The sequence below is a fragment of the Amblyomma americanum genome, chromosome 1 (assembly GCF_052857255.1).
Source record: "Amblyomma americanum isolate KBUSLIRL-KWMA chromosome 1, ASM5285725v1, whole genome shotgun sequence".
NCBI lineage: Eukaryota > Metazoa > Arthropoda > Arachnida > Ixodida > Ixodidae > Amblyomma > Amblyomma americanum.
In genome coordinates, this window is record NC_135497.1 from 520,567,453 (window position 1) to 520,589,618 (window position 22,166).

The 22,166-nt window shown below is 44.8% G+C and overlaps 1 long non-coding RNA gene across 1 annotated transcript; it reads left to right on the forward strand.

Annotated features, from left to right (window-relative positions):
* Window positions 1-14,613: 14,613 nt before the first annotated feature.
* On the forward strand, window positions 14,614-16,426 carry LOC144107137 (uncharacterized). The gene is made up of 2 exons (XR_013309228.1): window positions 14,614-14,974; window positions 16,024-16,426. It is a non-coding gene; the product is annotated as an uncharacterized LOC144107137 (long non-coding RNA).
* Window positions 16,427-22,166: the final 5,740 nt, after the last annotated feature.

A 22,166-nucleotide genomic window follows, 5' to 3' on the forward strand; every position in this document is an offset into this window, starting at 1 on the left:
CATTAGTAATGAAGTGACAACACAGTGAAATAGTCCGAAATAATGAAAGTTCACTGCAGACGAACCTGTCTTGTGAGAAAAAAACATGCCCCTTATACAACCATTAGCCTGGTAGCGTTGTTGCTCCTTATCAGAACAAAATGCCTACGCTTTCGAAAGGCGGCCAAAATGGGGGCTAGCATTTAATTTTTTATTTTTCTCTTGATGCTGCAATTGTCATTCAAGACGCATTTCATGGAGCTCAAGCCAAATTCTTGTGGCTGAAGTTTAATGTCAGCCGACTGAGAGACAAACCTAGGATAGTCAATGAAACCAGCAGAAAAAAATTGGCGGTGGTTTAGCTCTGGTTAAACCTGGTGTGACGCGATAGCTACAGCTGGCCGAGTGGAACTCGCTTAGTCGAATTGCAAAGTCAGTCTTTCGCCGCTCCGTTTTGCTGGGCGTTTCATCTTCACCTTCGTCCCACTTGACATGGCGCATGCGCACAAATGTTGCAGCTCGGTTTCGCCTGCTCTGCACCATGTGGCTGGTCACGTGACGAACCACGTGGCCATGTTGCGGTGGCCATGGTCACGTGCCACCACCACGCTAAAGGCTCGAAATGCTACCGTAATGTAGCTATCGCTACAAAAGAAAACAGACACTGCAGTGGTTCAGTTCTAGACGGCATTCCAAATCATGTTCAATTCGAAAGACTGGACCACTTCCACAAAGCATCTCTAAACTAAACAGCATGAAGTTCGTACGCGCAATGCGCCTGCAATGTGCCATTGTGGATCAATTGTTTTTCACCCTTCCATGCGACCAAGCAAGCTCAAGTGTATTGCACTATAGTCAGATACAGCTCAAGAACAAAGTGGCGCATGGCCCTCAAAGAAGACCCTCCATTCAATGTTATCAGCTGATTTTCATGACCCAGCAGTTAAGCCGCAACTAATCCCCGTTCATCTGCCACCATCCTGCAATGCTACTCCTTAGGATTAACGTGACATCATAAGAATTGGTCGACACCACTGCCTAGAAGGCTTCCTTTGAGGGGCATTGGTCACTTGGTTCTTAAGTTGTATCCTACTATAACTTATTCTGCCCCCTCGTTTTGTGGGACATACCTTTTCCCACTTTACAATAGGTGTTTTCATGTGTCGTAACACCTCTTTTGTGCCATGAGTGCATTGCAGGAGAATGAAAATTCATTGTAATGATCACTCTTCAGTTCAATGAACAAATTATTTCCCTAAATTTCTAGTAATGCACTTTTGTCTCACACCATATGAAGGGTTGATAGAGTGTAGCCTCTAAATGTTTTTACATTCTGGTACAGTGAACACTGCATGCACAAACGCTTTGTACAAGAGGAGTGGCTAACCTGCAAGCACTCTGGCCTCATCCTGGGACAGCCTCTGGTGGCAGACTTCATTGAAGTGTCTGTAGTGTTTCTTTTGAAACACTACATTTACTTTGCTGTCTTTCTCCGTAACCTCTAGAGTTGCAAAGCAATGCTTGCCAATTTTGCAGCTTCCTTGCCCCTTTTTCTGCCTTTGGCGCTGTTCTATAGGAAGCTCTTTGTGCGTGCCGGAACGGTGGCAATGCAGGTAGCGTTTGAAAACGCTTGATGCGCTTTCTTTCCATCCTGTTGAAGCTATGAAATGACAGCAAGTTCTGCTTTCTTCTCCATCTTTCCAGGTGCAAAATTCTGAAATGGAAAAATTATAAACTTAACTAAGCACTCCACACAGTAGAAGTTAATTATTGGTGCAAGAGCACTATTCTGATGCGTAAACACCCGAGCAAGATTTTGTGAAGTATGTGGGTCTGTGCCAAGAGCATAGCAACGGCAACATAGCAACCACAGTGTCATAGCAGCATTACAGCATAGTTATGACGTGATCAAAGTCCATGACTAAAAAGTAAAATAAAAAACAGGCCTGAACATACATGTGCTTCATTTTGATAAAAATGTACACAATGACAGTGCATGAAAAACGGCAAAAGGCAACATTAGAAAGCCAACAGTGAAGTAACAAGACAAGGCAACGTTCATGCAATTCTGCTTTTGCATGTTTATAAAATTTTGGCAAAAATTCTCTTTTTTTTGTGCATCACACCACTTTCATTTTTTTGAAAGGCAAGTGCAAAGTGAAGTTTGCTCTTTTTACATAGACTAATGAAAAATGCAAGCACTATGGATTGGGAACACGGGCAATACTCCCGCGCTACTACTGGCGCTCTGCTTGTGCCAAGTGCACATGACAATCACGGATTTAGTTGACCATTTTTTGCCTTTTGCCAGTAGTGCAGAACTGCGTTTCCCAGCTTATTTTTACTATTAAAAAATTGATCAGTCATTCACTTACGGTTTTTTCATGCTACTGGTGCATGAGCAACAATTTCTGGAGAATATTGTTTAATATACTAGGTTAACTGATTACACGAACTGTTACATAGTCTACCTCTGCAAAGCTCATTCCTGCATGGCAACCTTTTACGTGGCCCTGTCCTTGGACCACAAATTCAGGGCAGCTTTGTTGACTTCCAGAGGCTAGAATAACACTGGGCATTCCTCCTGCACACTTCTGTGTGTTGCAACTGCGATGGCTACATCACTGCCAAGCCAGTGCATGCCGCGACAATGTCGTGTGTCCTGTATGTGTGTACCTCTGTCACATTGCGGTTGTGATGGAGATATGAAGTGCAGTTTGGTCAAGACATCGCAGGTGCAACAGAGCATAAGCAAGGCCTGTAGCACCGAGTCTTGCTGCTAGGATAGGCTGCACGAGCAGTTTTTTTTCCTGCAGTGGCTAATTTAAATATGAAAGAGAGCCCCTTATGGAGGACCTAGGATACCAAAAAAAAATCTGCAAACACACTTAAGCGAGAATGCGAAATCATTGAGTCACGGCTACGTAGCATGACTAAGCAAACTTTGTACAACCTCTGTACACATTGCATTACTTAAGTGCTGAGTCATGCTATGCTTCATAACCATTATGAGTCGCGGCTATGACTACGCATACTTTGTAAATTTCATTACGTCGCTTGTATGATGATTATCGATTTTTATGGCGCAAAGGCATCTATGGCCAAGGAGCGCCATGACACAAGGTATTTTTGACTTCTCAGGGTGGGGTCAAAGACCCCGTTTCCAATCAGTTCACCCCAGATAAGGCGAGCACCAGGCCAGGGGAAAACTTGTACCCATTGTATCACCGGTGAGTGCCCGGCGGCACTGGGGATCGAGCCCCGCACCTCCCGCATGCGAGGCGGATGCTCAACCACTTGGCCACCGCGGCGGTCATTACGTCGCTTGTAAAGTGCCGAGTCATGATACATTGCAGAATGACTGACTACAATCATGACTTCCATAGGTCATAGTACGCTGCGTTTCAAATTTGACTAAAACGCGCATGTCATCGCGAAGTTTTTATGCGCAAAACCGCGTGCACGTTTCCCCGGGTGAGTTTAAGCCCGTAAATAAAAATAAAAAACGAACGGGCTTTGTATTAACACACTTCAAAAGCGCGCACTCGAAAGGTCAGTAAACTGCAACTTTTAAAACAGTAATCGAAGCTATAACGAGCGTCCGACTGCCTCCCGCTCTGCCCCTTTGTTGTCGTGACCACTGCGTGCATGCATGCAATAGCATCGACTTCGTTTCTTACCTGTATTAGAGTCGAAGACTAGATTCTCCACTTCTTCCTCGAAGTTGTGTTCGTCCACATGGTGCCGCCGCAGGTCACGAAGAATGACAAAATGCTTCGGACACAATTCGCACGAGAACGACCGTACCTTCATCGTCAGCGCTTCCTCGTCTTTTACATGCTGCAAAGCTCCTTCCCCGTGAACGTTCTTTACGTGTTTTCTTAAATTACTAGTGTTGGAGAACGCCTTGTCGCAAAACTTGCACCACTTCCGTTCGGAATTTTTGCCGGTGGTCGCTGAAGCAGCACCAGCGCTCACGTCCGTCTGCATTCTTGAGGCGAAAGGAAATGGCGGGAGAGAGAGAGATGCACCTTGGGATATGGGCACCTATCGTACCAAACAACGCGGCGCAAGCAAGGATTTTCGCATCTCTCTCTCTCCCGCCATTTCCTTTCGCCTCAAGAATGCAGACGGACGTGAGCGCTGGTGCTGCTTCAGCGACCACCGGCAAAAATTCCGAACGGAAGTGGTGCAAGTTTTGCGACAAGGCGTTCTCCAACACTAGTAATTTAAGAAAACACGTAAGGAACGTTCACGGGGAAGGAGCTTTGCAGCATGTAAAAGACGAGGAAGCGCTGACGATGAAGGTACGGTCGTTCTCGTGCGAATTGTGTCCGAAGCATTTTGTCATTCTTCGTGACCTGCGGCGGCACCATGTGGACGAACACAACTTCGAGGAAGAAGTGGAGAACCTAGTCTTCGACTCTAATACAGGTAAGAAACGAAGTCGATGCTATTGCATGCATGCACGCAGTGGTCACGACAACAAAGGGGCAGAGCGGGAGGCAGTCGGACGCTCGTTATAGCTTCGATTACTGTTTTAAATGTTGCAGTTTACTGACCTTTCGAGTGCGCGCTTTTGAAGTGTGTTAATACAAAGCCCGTTCGTTTTTTATTTTTATTTACGGGCTTAAACTCACCCGGGGAAACGTGCACGCGGTTTTGCGCATAAAAACTTCGCGATGACATGCGCGTTTTAGTCAAATTTGAAACGCAGCGTACTATGACCTATGGAAGTCATGATTGTAGTCAGTCATTCTGCAATGTATCATGACTCGGCACTTTACAAGCGACGTAATGAGCGCCGCGGTGGCCAAGTGGTTGAGCATCCGCCTCGCATGCGGGAGGTGCGGGGCTCGATCCCCAGTGCCGCCGGGCACTCACCGGTGATACAATGGGTGCAAGTTTTCCCCTGGCCTGGTGCTCGCCTTATCTGGGGTGAACTGCTTGGAAACGGGGTCTTTGACCCCACCCTGAGAAGTCAAAAATACCTTGTGTCATGGCGCTCCTTGGCCATAGATGCCTTTGCGCCATAAAAATCGATAATCATCATACAAGCGACGTAATGAAATTTACAAAGTATGCGTAGTCATAGCCGCGACTCATAATGGTTATGAAGCATAGCATGACTCAGCACTTAAGTAATGCAATGTGTACAGAGGTTGTACAAAGTTTGCTTAGTCATGCTACGTAGCCGTGACTCAATGATTTCGCATTCTCGCTTAAGTGTGTTTGCAGATTTTTTTTGGTATTCTAGGTCCTCCATAAGGGGCTCTCTTTCATATTTAAATTAGCCACTGCAGGAAAAAAACTGCTCGTGCAGCCTATCCTAGCAGCAAGACTCGGTGTTACAGGCCTTGCTTATGCTCTGTTGCACCTGCGATGTCTTGACCGAACTGCACTTCATATCTCCATCACAACCGCAATGTGACAGAGGTACACACATACAGGACACACGACATTGTCGCGGCATGCACTGGCTTGGCAGTGCTGTAGCCATCGCAGTTGCAACACACAGAAGTGTGCAGGAGGAATGCCCAGTGTTATTCTAGCCTCTGGAAGTCAACAAAGCTGCCCTGAATTTGTGGTCCAAGGACAGGGCCACGTAGAAGGTTGCCATGCAGGAATGAGCTTTGCAGAGGTAGACTATGTAACAGTTCGTGTAATCAGTTAACCTAGTATATTAAACAATATTCTCCAGAAATTGTTGCTCATGCACCAGTAGCATGAAAAAACCGTAAGTGAATGACTGATCAATTTTTTAATAGTAAAAATAAGCTGGGAAACGCAGTTCTGCACTACTGGCAAAAGGCAAAAAATGGTCAACTAAATCCGTGATTGTCATGTGCACTTGGCACAAGCAGAGCGCCAGTAGTAGCGCGGGAGTATTGCCCGTGTTCCCAATCCATAGTGCTTGCATTTTTCATTATTCTATGTAAAAAGAGCAAACTTCACTTTGCACTTGCCTTTCAAAAAAATGAAAGTGGTGTGATGCACAAAAAAAAGAGAACTTTTGCCAAAATTCTATAAACATGCAAAAGCAGAATTGCATGAACGTTGCCTTGTCTTGTTACTTCACTGTTGGCTTTCTAATGTTGCCTTATGCCGTTTTTCATGCACTGTCATTGTGTACATTTTTATCAAAATGAAGCGCATGTATGTTCAGGCCTGTTTTTTCTTTTACTTTTTTAGTCATGGACTTTGATCACGTCATAACTATGCTGTAATGCTGCTATGACACTGTGGTTGCTATGTTGCCGTTGCTATGCTCTTGGCACAGACCCACATACTTCACAAAATCTTGCTCGGGTGTTTACGCATCAGAATAGTGCTCTTGCACCAATAATTAACTTCTACTGTGTGGAGTGCTTAGTTATGTTTATAATTTTTCCATTTCAGAATTTTGCACCTGGAAAGATGGAGAAGAAAGAAGAACTTGCTGTCATTTCATAGCTTCAACAGGAAGGAAAGAAAGCGCATCAAGCGTTTTCAAACGCTACCTGCATTGCCACCGTTCCGGCACGCACAAAGAGCTTCCTATAGAGCAGCGCCAAAGGCAGAAAAAGGGGCAAGGAAGCTGCAGAATTGGCAAGCATTGCTCTGCAACTCTAGAGGTTACGGAGAAAGACAGCAAAGTATATGTAGTGTTTCAAAAGAAACACTACGGACACTTCAATGAAGTCTGCCACCAGAGGCTGTCCCAGGATGAGGCCAGAGTGCTTGCAGGTTAGCCACTCCTCTTGTACAAAGCGTTTGTGCATGCAGTGTTCACTGTACCAGAATGTAAAAACATTTAGAGGCTACACTCTATCAACCCTTCATATGGTGTGAGACAAAAGTGCATTACTAGAAATTTAGGGAAATAATTTGTTCATTGAACTGAAGAGTGATCATTACAATGAATTTTCATTCTCCTGCAATGCACTCATGGCACAAAAGAGGTGGTACGACACATGAAAACACCTATTGTAAAGTGGGAAAAGGTATGTCCCACAAAACGAGGGGGCAGAATAAGTTATAGTAGGATACAACTTAAGAACCAAGTGACCAATGCCCCTCAAAGGAAGCCTTCTAGGCAGTGGTGTCGACCAATTCTTATGATGTCACGTTAATCCTAAGGAGTAGCATTGCAGGATGGTGGCAGATGAACGGGGATTAGTTGCGGCTTAACTGCTGGGTCATGAAAATCAGCTGATACCATTGAATGGAGGGTCTTCTTTGAGGGCCATGCGCCACTTTGTTCTTGAGCTGTATCTGACTATAGTGCAATACACTTGAGCTTGCTTGGTCGCATGGAAGGGTGAAAAACAATTGATCCACAATGGCACATTGCAGGCGCATTGCGCGTACGAACTTCATGCTGTTTAGTTTAGAGATGCTTTGTGGAAGTGGTCCAGTCTTTCGAATTGAACATGATTTGGAATGCCGTCTAGAACTGAACCACTGCAGTGTCTGTTTTCTTTTGTAGCGATAGCTACATTACGGTAGCATTTCGAGCCTTTAGCGTGGTGGTGGCACGTGACCATGGCCACCGCAACATGGCCACGTGGTTCGTCACGTGACCAGCCACATGGTGCAGAGCAGGCGAAACCGAGCTGCAACATTTGTGCGCATGCGCCATGTCAAGTGGGACGAAGGTGAAGATGAAACGCCCAGCAAAACGGAGCGGCGAAAGACTGACTTTGCAATTCGACTAAGCGAGTTCCACTCGGCCAGCTGTAGCTATCGCGTCACACCAGGTTTAACCAGAGCTAAACCACCGCCAATTTTTTTCTGCTGGTTTCATTGACTATCCTAGGTTTGTTTCTCAGTCGGCTGACATTAAACTTCAGCCACAAGAATTTGGCTTGAGCTCCATGAAATGCATCTTGAATGACAATTGCAGCATCAATAGCCAAATAAAAAATTAAATGCTAGCCCCCATTTTGGCCGCCTGTCGAAAGCGTAGGCATTTTGTTCTGATAAGAGCAACAACGCTACCAGGCTAACGGTTGTATAAGGGGCATGTTTTTTCTCACAAGACAGGTTCGTCTGCAGTGAACTTTCATTAATTCGGACTATTTCACTGTGTTGTCACTTCATTACTAATGCTCGCAGGAATGTCAGTAAGCTTTACAGCAGCCCATCCCATTGTCATTTTCCCTACCATCGCCAACTGGTTGAGCATGCATTTAGAGATCCTGCAGCTTCCTTTGGTGTTGGCTTTGCACAATCTAATGTCTCCGTGAGAACCAAAGTGGAGGGTGCTCGAAAACCACTGCCCAAATCATTCAGTGCCTTGCTTTTAATCGTCTAGAAAGCTGAAGAACAGTTCTAAGGTCTCCTCGGTTATCGGATCCCCCTTAACTATGAACAATGAAAACCTGTTAGGTCACTAGGTGAATGCAATACCAAGAAAAATTACTAAGGGCGCTTAAACTACTTACATGAGTGTGAAAGCATTTTTATTTCAGTTCCTTTTCATTTCAAATTTTTCTCTTTCTATTTACACACCTACTCATTAGCATACATTTGTAAGGTAACGCATAAACTTGGTTCACCTCTGCTCGCCCAGACGCAACATGGTTTTGTGGCCTGTGGGTTCCCCGCTCGCTTTGCAATCTGGAAGTCCTGGGCTCAATTCCCTGCACCTTCGAAATTTTATTTTTATTTGATGTCACAGAGACATCATCTGGGATTTTTGGGATCACTGCTGGTTAACGCCGCTGCAGAGTTTCGTTGCATTAAAAATGTATGCCTGGAACAGAGTCATTGCTAATCGTAATGATTCCTCACTGACGCCCACACTTTCAAACATAAAACAGAGTAGTGTGCATCCAGTTACGAAATCCACTCACAAACAGGGTCCCGACATTCCTGTTGACATGCGGAATATAACAAAAATGTTCTTGGAAGCCCGGATAAAGATTGTGTCGCTTCCAAAAAATGCCAGCTGGAAACATCACTCGTCAGAAATGAGCACGAAGTTTAACTGCTGATATTGCTTTCACCATGACACAAAAGAAAAATAATACATTTATAGTTCAGTGCAGTGTTCATATGAGGAATTTCCGGTCCTAGAGTGGCAATGGCCATCTCACAAGCTATACACAAATTGTAAAGTTGTGCAGGTGGGAGACACCAGTGTCCGCTGTTGCCACATAAATAGTTAAAGGTTATTATGGTATCAGTTAAAGGTTTTGCTTTTTCATGTATTACTTTGCGTGACCATAACTGCATTTCTATCCTCTCCAAATTTTGTACTACGTGCAGAAAATTTTTGTTTCGTGAACCCATGTTAATAAGCCGTTTAGAGTACTTATAACAGGCTGCATTAAAGCAGTAGAGATACCAAATTTTAGCTGTACGTTCAGTCTTTGCAACGATGCACAGCACATGAGAAGATATTGACAACCATGTGAATTGTACCAACAAGCGACAATAACTGAATGTTTTTCTCTTATGCTGTTACGGTTTCAACAGCTGAACGGTGGCTGTGACGTCACAGATGATTTGATGGTCACTGCTTTCGTCGTTTTAATTCGCAGCATTTGTTATGCAAGCCTAACCCGCTGAAGTGGTTTAGTGGTTTGAATGCTACTGAGCCGGAATACCCGGGTTCGAACGCGGCCGCAACAGCTGCGTTTCGATGGAGGCGAAATGCAAGAGGTGCCCATGTGCTGCACATTGTCAGTGCTTAAAGATTCCAAGATGGTTGGAATTATTGCGGAGCCCTCCACTACGGCTTTCCCTTGCTTCGTTCACTCCCACGTTCCTGCCTTCCCTCAAGGCACGTTCAGGTGCCCACAGTGCCATTTCCATTCCTCAAAAACCACTAAACACAAGCCTGGACAAGAGTTCAAATCACAAAAAAAAGAACAAGCAGATTATATTGCAGTTTATGCATAACTTGCACACCCTTAAATAGTCTCTTACTTAGCAGCAGTCATTCGGTTGCTGAAGCCGAAACACCTTGAGAAAAATATTCACTTAGAAATTATTCAGGATTTTACATTGCGCCTCATGCACAGTATTGTGCTCCAGTCCAAAGAAACAAAGAACGCATTCAGAAATTTGGTTTGTCTACTCCTTTAAAGGTGCAGTCAGGTCAATTGGTGCACTTTCTGAATATGTAGAATGAAACGGGACTGAATGAGAACCAGATGTCCTTGTTGTTTTCTTGTCCACATTTTCAGAGCTTTTATATCCTGCATTTATAACAGGCTGTATATAACTTTCCTGTTTTGCATTCTATGCATGTTTAAACACTCAAGCACATAAAATGAATACCATCTGTCTGTGAAACAAGCATTTTGTCGTGTGCTGTGCAGTGCCACAAAAGTGAAATTAAAGTTATGATGTAATTTGTGTCATCTGTAAAAAAGGAACAAGGCTGAAGACAAAGGAATCTGACAAGAAGTATCTGTCACTTTATTACATGGCAGTAAGCAAATGTACCAGAGATGCTAACAGTTTTTTTTTCTGTACAATTTTCAGGTCGGTTAGCAAAGGAGTGCCCGTAAAAACCGTTGTGCACAACATCCGAGCAGGCACAAGTGGATCAAGCCCACGGATGCAACTTGTGACCACTAAGGACCTCCGCAACATTGCAGATAAGTTTAGGATTGGCAAAGAAGAGCAGAGAGATCCAGACGATTTTAAAAGTGTTGACTTATGGGTCGAAGAAATGAGGGCGGAAAACGAGTCACCACTGTTGTATTACATGAAGAAGGGTGACCCCAACAGTCATGATGGTGACTTTGAGCTAGCGTTAATGACATTCCCACAACGAGAGTTACTTTCTAAATTGGGGACAGAGAAACTGTGCATTGACTCCACCCATGGCACAAATAAGTACAAATTTTAACTGACAACCCTGCTCACAATTTCTGAAGACGGATCTGGTATCCCGTGTGCCTATGTGATTTCAAAAAGGGTGAACATGGGCACCATGGTAAGGTTTTTCGAGGCCATCAAAGAAAAAACAAACACAGTACAGTGTCAGGCATTTATGTCTGATGATGCCCCTGTTTATGGCAATGCATGGGAGCAGGTGATGGGTACCCTGAAGAGTCGACTGCTTTGCAGCTGGCACGTGCTGCACAACTGGGGCGCGCGCCTGAATACGGTCACAAACAAGGACTGCAGGGATACAATAAGGGACATGCTACACACTCTGATGAAGTGGACAGATGAGACAGAGTTTCAACAGTTGCTCCCTGCGTTTCTTAGCATTTATTCCAAAGAGCAGCAGCTTAATCGCCTTGCTCCAAAGGAGCTGGAAGAGCTGGATGGCTTTATCAGATATTTTGAAAAAACATACGCAAAGAGGGCATGTCAGTGGGCTTACTGCTGTCGGCAGTACATTGGATTAACAACAAATAATCACTTGGAGTCAATGCACAAGACACTGAAGTACTCTCACTTTGGTGGCAAGATAAATGGGCGACTGGATAAATTAATCAAAGTACTTTTTTATTTGACGTCTGACAAGCTTTACAGCAGGGCTATTGCACTTATAAAAGGAGGAGCAGACCACCGCAAATCTGCCCTATTTGGGAGGCATAAAGTGGGGATTGAGCTTTGTAAGACCAGTACTGAGAGAGTGGGAGATGGCCAGTGGCATGTAAAGTCACAAAGCTTGGTGAACTTCAAGCACACAGTGCAAAGGACTAGCAAATCATGCAGTGGCTGTGAGCTTCATTGCAAGCAGTGTGAGGCTTGCCACAACATGTTCACATGCACATGTGTTGACCATGCAATGCATGCGCACATGTGCAAGCACATGCATGCTGTTGCTTTAATGGAGCTGCAGTCGCGCAAGTTGCAGAGCAGCCAGGCCACCTGTTCCAATTGTCCTTCCAAAGATGGCATCCAAGACTATGCTATCGATGATGCAGGCTCCTTAATGGCCAGTGCTCAACATATTATGCAGAGCACTCAGCAAGGCTCCACACTAAAAATATCACCAGAAAGAACTAATGTGCTGAAATTGAAAGCTGGGTCTACCTTCCAAATGCTGATTAACCAGCTTCCAGAGAAAACTGCCGAGGAGCAAAAGATGATAGACGAAGACCTGACAAAGTTTGCTGCAAAGCATAGCCTTGCAACCGCAAAGCAGCCAACAGAAAAAAAACCACGGCTGGTGCCTGCAAATAAGAACGTTGAAAAGCAGCCGCGGTATGGAGCACTGAAATATGGCAAAATCAAGCCTGCATTGGGCCGTCCTCCCACTATGCTGCAGCAGGAAACAGTAAAACGCAGCTTCTCTCTCATGGACTGGACGAAGAAGTCTTGATTATTCATACCGGAAATGACCACGATTACTGTAAAGTAAAAAAGTAAAATAATGCTTCCTTGCGGATTGAACTTTGTCCAAAGCTGAGAAATGTGCAGTTTATCCCTGTGTAGCAAAATGTTCATGGAGTGCATTGACTGAAAACAGTAAACAGCAAGCATAAATAAGGGAAGTCATAGATAGTGCATCTGTTATAACATAAGAGGCATCTCGAACTTAATTTGTGCTGTTGCTTGTGTAACATACAAGTGCAACCATTATGAAAGGGAACACGCAAGCATGCCCCAAAGCGAGCCAGTGCTTTACCCAACATGTCTTAAAAAAACAAGTATGTCATGCTTTTCAGTTGTCTTCCATGAAAAGCGGAACAGCAGTGCTCACTGAATTGATAAATTGGAATAACTGTTCTTGACCACATGTTCCTTTTTGTTCTGCCTGCACTTGTACATAGATGTGGTATGGTGTGCAGCCATGTGGCAGTGGCTTGGATGGTGTGTGCGTTAGAGCGCGAGAGGCACCTCCAACCTTGTCACGTGTGCTGCTGGTAAGTATGTGTGCATGGAGTGTACATAGATGTGTGGTATGGTGTGCAGCCACGTGGCGGTGGCTTGGATGGTGTGTGAGAGAGAGGCACCTCCAACCTTGTCACGTGTGCTGCTGGTAAGTGTGTGCATGGAGTGTACATAGATGTGTGGTATGGTGTGCAGCCACGTGGCGGTGGCTTGGATGGTGTGTGCGTTAGAGCGCGAGAGGCACCTCCAACCTTGTCACGTGTGCTGCTGGTAAGTATGTGTGCATGGAGTGTACATAGATGTGTGGTATGGTGTGCAGCCACGTGGCGGTGGCTTGGATGGTGTGTGAGAGAGAGGCACCTCCAACCTTGTCACGTGTGCTGCTGGTAAGTGTGTGCATGGAGTGTACATAGATGTGTGGTATAGTGTGCAGCCACGTGGCGGTGGCTTGGATGGTGTGTGTGTTAGAGCGCGAGAGGCACCTCCAACCTTGTCACGTGTGCTGCTGGTAAGTGTGTGCATGGAGTGTACATAGATGTGTAACATAGTGTACAGCGGTGTGGCAGTGGCTTGGATGGTGTGTGTGTTGAAGAGCATGAGAGGCATCTCCAACAGTGCCACAGGTGGAGCTGACATAAACTATATAGCAAGCTCTCAATGCAAGCCGAGTTAAATTCTAGAATATGTTGAAGTGAGAAAACAGTCTTTTGGTTGCGTATATATGCAGTCTAAGGAAGCATGTGCAAATTAAACTCAGCTGTCACTTTTCTGTTAACCAGAACTTTCACAATACACATTGTTGCAATACTTCTGCCCAGGTATAACATGCCATTAAGGTCAAAAAGCACAGGACAGCAGATGTGTTAGCTCAAAACAGCGATGAAACATGCTTACAAGCTGTTGACGATTTGGACAGCACAAAGGGAACTAAGATTAAAAAAAAAACTGGCTGAAAATGTCCATGAGACATGCTCACAAGCTGCCGATGATGACTCAGACACCAGAGATGCCGTTACTGAGGGAGCACCAGTGATGTGTATGGCTGTTCTCAAAGAGTCTGAATTTTATTTTCGCAGCATGACTGCACTGAACACTTTCCAAGGAAAGTGCAGCAAATGAAGTGTTAGCATGTTTCATCACTGTTTTCAGCTCACAAGCTGTTGATGAATTGGACAGCACAAAGGGAACTAAGATTTAAAAAAAACTGGCTGAAAATGTCCATGAGACATGCTCACAAGCTGCCGATGGTGACTCGGACACCAGAGATTCCGTTACTGAGGGTGCACCAGTGATGTGTATGGCTGTTCTCAAAGAGTCTGAATTTTATTTTCGCAGCATGACTGCACTGAACAATTTCCAAGGAAAGTGCAGCAAAGGCCATATTGTTGTTTTGATGGACCAGTTGCTGTGGCATAGGCAAGCTTACAGTAAAGACTTAGCCTAAGTGCATATGAATGCATTGCTGGTAATGTACTGAAGTATTTGCCTAACTCTTTCCTAACTGTATGTTTCATTCTCACTTAGTAAAAACTATTTAAGCAAAACGTTTGTGCAATGCCAGACAGTATTTGGGTGGAACTTATAAAATTCTAATGTAGCAGGCCAAAGCGGGCTGTTTGTATAAAGTGCAGTCAGGTAACGGAAGAACCCTGGTGCCCTGAATTATAGTGAGCCTACCTTGTCATTCAAGTGGCAATATCAATGATCCTGAGTACAACTCCATTTAATGCTACGGGCTTGCAGGTTGCTGACTTGAGCCATGCTAACATCTGGGGCAATGTACAGCTGCAGAGCTGCGGGTTCAGGTTGAGGGAAGCCAGCACCTCCACTAACAGTAAGGAGGCATTCTAATCCTAGGCATTGTTGATACAGTCCAGCAATACATAGTCCTTGTCATGCTTGCATTGCAGGAAGCTTGCTGTATCTCTGTGTGCAGAGCAGAATGGGCTGCAAAACTTTTTTATAGAGAACTAAATTTTTACACCAGACTAGCCATCCAAATTTTAGGCTGAACCACACTGGTCATAGGGACAGGTGCTCACTTGTCCTTGACTAGAGAAAATGTAGCTTTTTCACAAGTTGTGTGCTTGCCTTGCTTGTGTTTGTTTTTTGCAGATTTGATGAGGGAAAATATTTAATGCAGAAAGTAGCACCTGAATGTGCTGGCTGTTTGTAGACCCTGCCAACTGAAGATGGCAGATTTCAGGTGAGGATTATTTTGTGAGGTAGTTGCTGGGCTGCTTTGACAAAGTTCTTCAGCATAGCAAGCTAAAAACACAGCAGGGAAGAGGAGTGCCATTTGCTAATTTTCTTGAAGCCCGCATGGTCATAACAAGGGAACTGATATCCCATGTCAAGCAGCACCAGTAAGGGTACACTACAGGCCTCAAGTAATTCCTTTCTAGTCATTCTTTCTTCCCGAAATTTTCCTCCTAGGAATGGCGAACTCATCCCGCTATGGCACCTCAGTGGCTCTGGCGTCTTTAGACTGCTTACCCCAGGGTTTGATCCTGGCCGTGGCGGCTGTATTTCAGTGGAGGAAAAATACAAGAATGCCAATATGTTGTTCAAAGTCAGCGCACGTTAAAAAGCCCCAGGGGGTGCAAATTAATCCGGAGACCTCCATTATGGTGTCCCTCATAGCCCATGTGTCGCTCTCAAATATAAACCCCACTGTTTAAAAATAAGATATTTCAGGCCCCTCATTCCCCACTCAGAATCTGCATGTGTGAGTAAATTTTCTCTGGTGCTGCTCAACAGAGAACCTCTTGACAATTAGCAAGCATTTCTCATCTTTAGGCAATTAGTGCACTCTGTTGCTTGTTCATACCTGCCTTGCATTCACTATCATTTTTGTTTGCATGTGGTGCACTTCAGGAAAAGCAGTATCAAGTGGCACTCCATGCTGCATACATACCTCTTTGTCATGTCGTGATGTCACAGTGAACTGCCCTTTTAGAGGACAGTTGAGAATATGTAGTTATCGTGGAGCACATAACTACCATTCATCTTATTTACCAAAGACAATACTGCTGCAGCAGACAAACAGTATTACTCATTTTTCGGAACATTGCTGGTGCAATGTGTCACACGGACGTATATTGCCGTGGTAGAACTAGTTGAGAATGGCCTTCCCTCACAATAGTAAAGCACTTCATAAATGAATTTGCTTGGCAGTCATAGGTATGGTGCTGTGGCAAAGTTGCTAGGAATTTGTTCCACTCATGCAGATACTTATTTCTATTTTTGTTTCAGGCTTTCGTACACCATATTTACTTACATAATGGATGCACTTGCATAATAAATGCCTTGCCTACTTCAGTCGCCAAAATTTGGGGAAGTTTAATTGACCACACCAAGTTTTACAGCATGTAATAAATGCACCAAAATTACCATTCAAATTTTTTCCCACAGACTGCATCTATTATGCAAGTAACTGTGGTATTAGGTTACAGAATGAAGCACTGTCAACCGTAATATGTGGCCTCAAAACTGCCTGGAGCCACGTGAAGAGGAAGGCTCCCAAGGCTCATCACACCACATTTTCTCCAGTATCCAGACATGGCACCCGTTTCATCCTGCACCTCACATTCACCTCGGGATATTGATAACCTGTCAGCTAGATAACGAATGTTGCAAATAAAATGTCTAACAGAAAGCTGCGGGTGTATGTATCAGGGGTTTTCCTTGACTTGTGGCAGTCAACCTGGACAAGTTGTCGTAATGCAAGGCAGCCCAGTATGCACGAAATGTGAATTGCAACACCTTCACATATCATTTCTTAGGGTTCATCGTTTTCCACAATTGGGTGCAACCTATCCTTCCACAGTCCTCGCATAAAGTGCTCCTTTTCCTTTCTTGGCTGCCAAAATTTCTTTTCCTAGGCATTTTGGCAATTTTCAATTGCATTTCTCCACGAATGTGGTACTTCTGAGAAGTTCGAAGGTAATTTTACATATGATCTATTTTTAATAAGCTTCAAGATACTACGCTTGATTTAAACATTTGCAGTCATAGATACGCTGCCATTGTGTGATCACTGTACAAAAACATTGATTCTAATGGATGTTTACGATGCCCTACAAGCCCATCTGTGGCTTTAGAAAGCTACCCTTCCTAGTACAGACATTAAATACAACTTGCACATAGCAAAAACTAATCTGTGTGTGTAACGTTGAAATTCAATAGATTCCATTAGACGCCGCTTCGATCCCAGCTGCGGTGATTTAATTTTGATGGTGGCAAAATGCTAAAGGTCCGTGTGCTGTGCGAAACCACTGGTGGTCGACATTACCGGAGCCCTCGACTACGACGCCCCTCGTAGCCTGATTCGCTTTGGGGCGTTAAACCTCATAAACCAAACAACCAACTTGTCTATTAATTGCAATACCCACATCACATGGGCACAACTGACAAGGTGTTCAATGCATGTTCATTAACAGCATTTTTGCTGCAACTTCCAGTTATTGTCCGAACACAATAATGATGGGAATACTTGAAGATTAGAAAAGTTTCTTTCATTTGAACAAAACGTGCCTATAGGGTCAAAGCCTTTGTCAATATTGTTCACGTGTAGTAGTATCTCACTTCTTTTGCAGAAAATAGTTTCTCGCTAGTTCAATCTAAATGGTCTGTGGTGTCAGTATAAGGTGATGTCAAAATAAGGACTGTTACATTAATTATGTTTTTTTGAAATTAATCATGAAATATAGTATAAAATGCATGAGCTTGTTACTTGTAGCAAACGTGAAAATGGCATACGCATGAATGTCGCGAAGCTGGTCCCTGCAGTGCCGCATGAAAACCGATAAAATTTAATCACGAATGGTACATGTGTTAAATGCTGATCAATTAAGGCTAAAAATAAATCACAGACCATCAATGTGACTCATGCGGCACAGTATGCGTCAGCATTATGTTCCTGCCAGACGGAGCGCAGCAGCTGCTGACAGGTTCAGACTACGAATGGGTCCCATCAATCACCACGTGACACGCCCACTCCACTCACCTAATGAAATCCAGCTATCTGTGACACATCCACTCTCCCCACCCCTCGACTGTGATTGTCAACCGCTTGCCAACCATCTCCACCTACCCTCTCTTCTCTTTCCACTCTCTCCACTTTGCCACCTGAGGCTTCAGACGGATGGATGGACGAATTATTCCAACATGGGGGTTCTGATGCTGACGCATTACAATGATATTTTTGAATCACAGCTACAGTTTGTTACATGCCAAGTAGAAAAGTACTCGCTACACCATGCATCACAAGGAAGTACATTTGGCGCCTAAATTGAAATATGCAGTGTAGCGAGCAGTTAGCACCAGGTGCTGTACACAGACACGAGCGCGAAATGGACAATGTTTATTACCTTATTAAGGCCTTTTCTGTGCAGCAGTTGCATGTGCACTGCCCCTGTACAGAGTGTGAAGACTGCTTTTGAAGCTAAGGTTGATCACATTGCAACGAATAAAGACAGCACAAACACGAGAACCGAACACACAGCACTGACTCAACTCTTCGATGGTCAGTGCTATGTGTCTGGTTCCCGTGTCATCCCTTTTTGTTCTGCGACCAACCTTAACTAAAACAAACAACTTGCCCGAACCCTTGCTTTTGAAGCATACCATGCGCTAGCACGCAGTAGAGTGCACAGACTGAGCCATGTGTGCTATTGTAGCAGCAGTAAACCACGGGCAAAAAATACCTTTGTCCGTAAAGTTTCGAGACTGATTTATTTTCTTCTCTAGAAATAATTCCCCAAAACAAATGTTGGTGCGTATGTGTAGCACAACCTTTTCGGGCTAACCTGAGCTATTTATGTTAGTTGCTGAGGGAGCCGCTAGATGGCACTACATGTAAATACGTTGTCACTTGTCGTCTGCACATTCTACTGTGAGTGAATGTGGAGAGATGGACGTGTAAGCTTATAATTCTGTGTGAAGCTTGGCATGACAGCCACACAGATGTAGCAGCTCCTTCGTGGCGCTTACGGCAATGAGACATTATCGCGGGCACAAGGTTTCGAGTTCCACAAGAGGTTCGTTTCGGGGAGAACGTCTGTGGAAGACAACACAAGGCAGGGGCACCCTTAAACCTCACAGAATGAAAACAACGTGGCTCGGATCAGGAAAATCATACAGCAAGGCCGCACCATTACAATCCGCATGCTATCAGATGCTCTCGACATTAGTAAGAACAACATGCCACCAAATTCTATGTGAGAACTTGGGGAAACAAAAGCTGAATGCCAGACTTGTGCCGCACTCCTTCACACAGGACCAGAAGGACACGCGGGCATCAGTGAGCGCTGATTTACTCTCTGAGGCAGAGAAGGATGCTGGTATTCGTCGACACCATCATTGCTGAAGACGAAACATGGTGTTTTCAATACGATCCTCAAAACAAAGAGGCAGAACGCCGAATGGCGGTCCACAAGCTCTCCAGCGACGAGAGTGGTGCAGCGACAGAAGACCAAAACAAAGACGATGCTGATAGTTTTTTCGATGCCTGAGGTGTCGTACACCACAAGTTCGTCCCACAAGGGCAGGCGGTGAATCAGGAGTTTTATATCCGCGTTCTCCAACACATGCGTGATGCACTGCGACGCCGTCGCCCTCACTTATGGGCATCTGGACAATGGAGCCTTCTCCACGATAACGCAAGGCCGCCCACTACTCTCAGCGTGACAAAATTTCTCGCCAAGCACAGCATTACTGTAGTTCCCCATCTGCCATGCTCGCCTGACCTCACCCCATGCGATTTTTTCCCGATTCCTCGTGTGAAGAGAGCCCTAAAAGGTCGCTGGATGGGGAGTGGGGAGGCCATTCAAGGCGCCACGACATAGGAGCTGGCAGCCCTGCCAAAAGAAGCGTTTTCCAACTGTTTCCAAGACCTCAAGAAGCGCTGGAAGCTGTGTATAGACTGCAAGGGAGATTATTTCGAAGGGGTGCTGCACAAATGATTTCAATGATTTCAACGCATTTTTTTTAATGGACTAAGTCTCGGTACTTTACGGACAAAGGTTGTATGTATACACAGCCAATTGCGATAGTCGGTAATGCGAATTTTAAGCGCAGCTGTTTATGTATCTTAGTTTTGCAATATGCTAAGGTACAAAATTTAAGAGAGCCACCTGCCACGGCAAGATTCAGTGATAGGTGGCATTTCGCTTTGCTACTACCTGCCACAGCTGGGAGGTGGCGCGTTACGCTACTAGCCGCCCTCCGGGATCTTCCCGTGGCAGCCACCTTCCAGTTTTCCATTCATCCGCTCTTGCCGTGGCAGGTGGCGTGTAATGCCGACTACGACGTGGAATCCAAGAACGGGTGGCAAAGAGTGGTGCTCTAAAATGGATGTGAAAAGTGTAGAAATGAAAAGTGTGCACATACCTCCTGCTCCGTTCTGAGAAAAGCCAACAAGAACCATCCTAATAATACTTCAATGCTAAACCGTATTTGGCTCACTTGTACAAAGTTACAGCACCTCACACTACCAGCATGAAAAAAAACCAGTCACAAAAGACAAGGGACAGGAGAAGGAGTGTTCACGACTGGTCCAACGACTGGTCCTGTATTTGTGGCGTGAACACTCCTTCTCTTGTCCCTTGTCTTTTGTGACTGTTTTTTTTCAAGGTACAATGCACCAACTGGCCCGCATTTCAGCCCTTCTGCATACCAGCATGACACAAAGGTGTTCTGTGATGCCTGCAAACTTCTAAAACATTCTGCAAGACGCATCAGACTTGCCTACTAGACTTGCTGAGCTATTGCTGGCACAGCAGTGCCACAGAAAAGGTTACTGAACAAACACGACTACCAGTTTGTTACTATCACTCAGCAATGCAATGGTGCTAATATCAGCAATCAAAACCTGCCACATTTAAGAACATGATTATTTATCCAGCAAAATGGCAAATGAGCTTCCATACGATAAATTCAGAGCCAACATCTCGTTGATGCAGCCAATATAAAGCTAAGATCATGTGCTTGTAAACAACAAACGTATCCTTAAGGGACACAAGTGAACCATACAGCAGTGGTTTCCACTAATGATGCATATGCCTAAGTATGGCAGGAGTCTACTACTACAGCTTCGTTTACAGGAACCCAAGGTAAGTCGGGAAAAGGCCTCAACAAGAACACTTGTACTTGATGGCGAATTTTCCTGAACTTAATCTTGGTGAGTAAGGACCGGCGTAGGTACAGTAATGCCCAGTGTTAAGCAAGACAGAACATGCAAAAGTGCCACCCACAACTGTGGCATGCTCCCTCTGTCCCAGAAGTGCCAGTACAAAACAGTTTCCGAATGATCTGACTCTATGACTTGACAATGCTTGTGTGCACATTGCCAAGAAGATGGGGCTGAGCAACGAACTGCTTGCAATTTGGTTGACTTAGCCCGACCCAACGATTACTAAGCATTTACACAAGCCTGAACGGCCAACTTGACCCGACATTGTCAGGTTCATGCAAACACCTAGTATTACACATGTGTAAACCCATGCAAGAGCCAATTAGGTCACATACAGTCCCAGGAGTGCCTACTCCGTGGTCCATTTGCCTAAAATTTCGGGCACGGCGCGCCCAGATGACACCACAATTGATTAATAAAAGCATAACAGAATATTAACAAAAGCATTACAACAGCACACAGAGCTCATAACAGGTTTGAAAACACAAATGCTAGGCATTATATAACACTTTCTTCTAAAGCACGAAAATTCCCATAATTCCGCCCTCCTGCACTTGCTGCAATAGGCTCTCGAATTTGCATGCATGCCATGCAAAAGCTCTTACGAGTCCCACTGCCCAGCAGGTGGTTACAACATACCGCATCACCAGCAGCCTTCACATGCATTCGCACTTCACTGGCTTCCTTGAGAACTTCGCTCACAGCTATACCATCTGCAGACAAGTAGGGAGTTCCGAACAAAGCTCAAAATCACACAGCCCGCCACTTCAACCACCGGTGCAAAACCAGCAGAGCACAGTGCGGCCAGTGGAGTTGATGCGCGCTTGGTGCAGTCTGGCACAGCTGTCTTCACAACGTGCAACTTACCGGAATGCACCCAGCATGCCTCCTGACTTGCCTTACTAACGCTGAACACTAGTTAATTTCAGCACTACCTTCCCTCTTTTCCCCTTTCCTCTAGTCACGAAATTCACAGCAAAAACGACTCCAGATTCTTTTCCTCCTTACTCTGCTTGATTACAACTAAACCCTAAGATGCGCGACCATTTTTGACAGTCTTCTAAATTAGGCTGGCAAGTATGACCATGCCAGCACAACTCCATCTAACGTCTGGTCTTCTGGTTATGTTGATGTTTGCTGCATTCACCAAAAATAAAATCAGATTTACAAATTTTTCCGAGCACTCGATTCAAACTCGTGATAT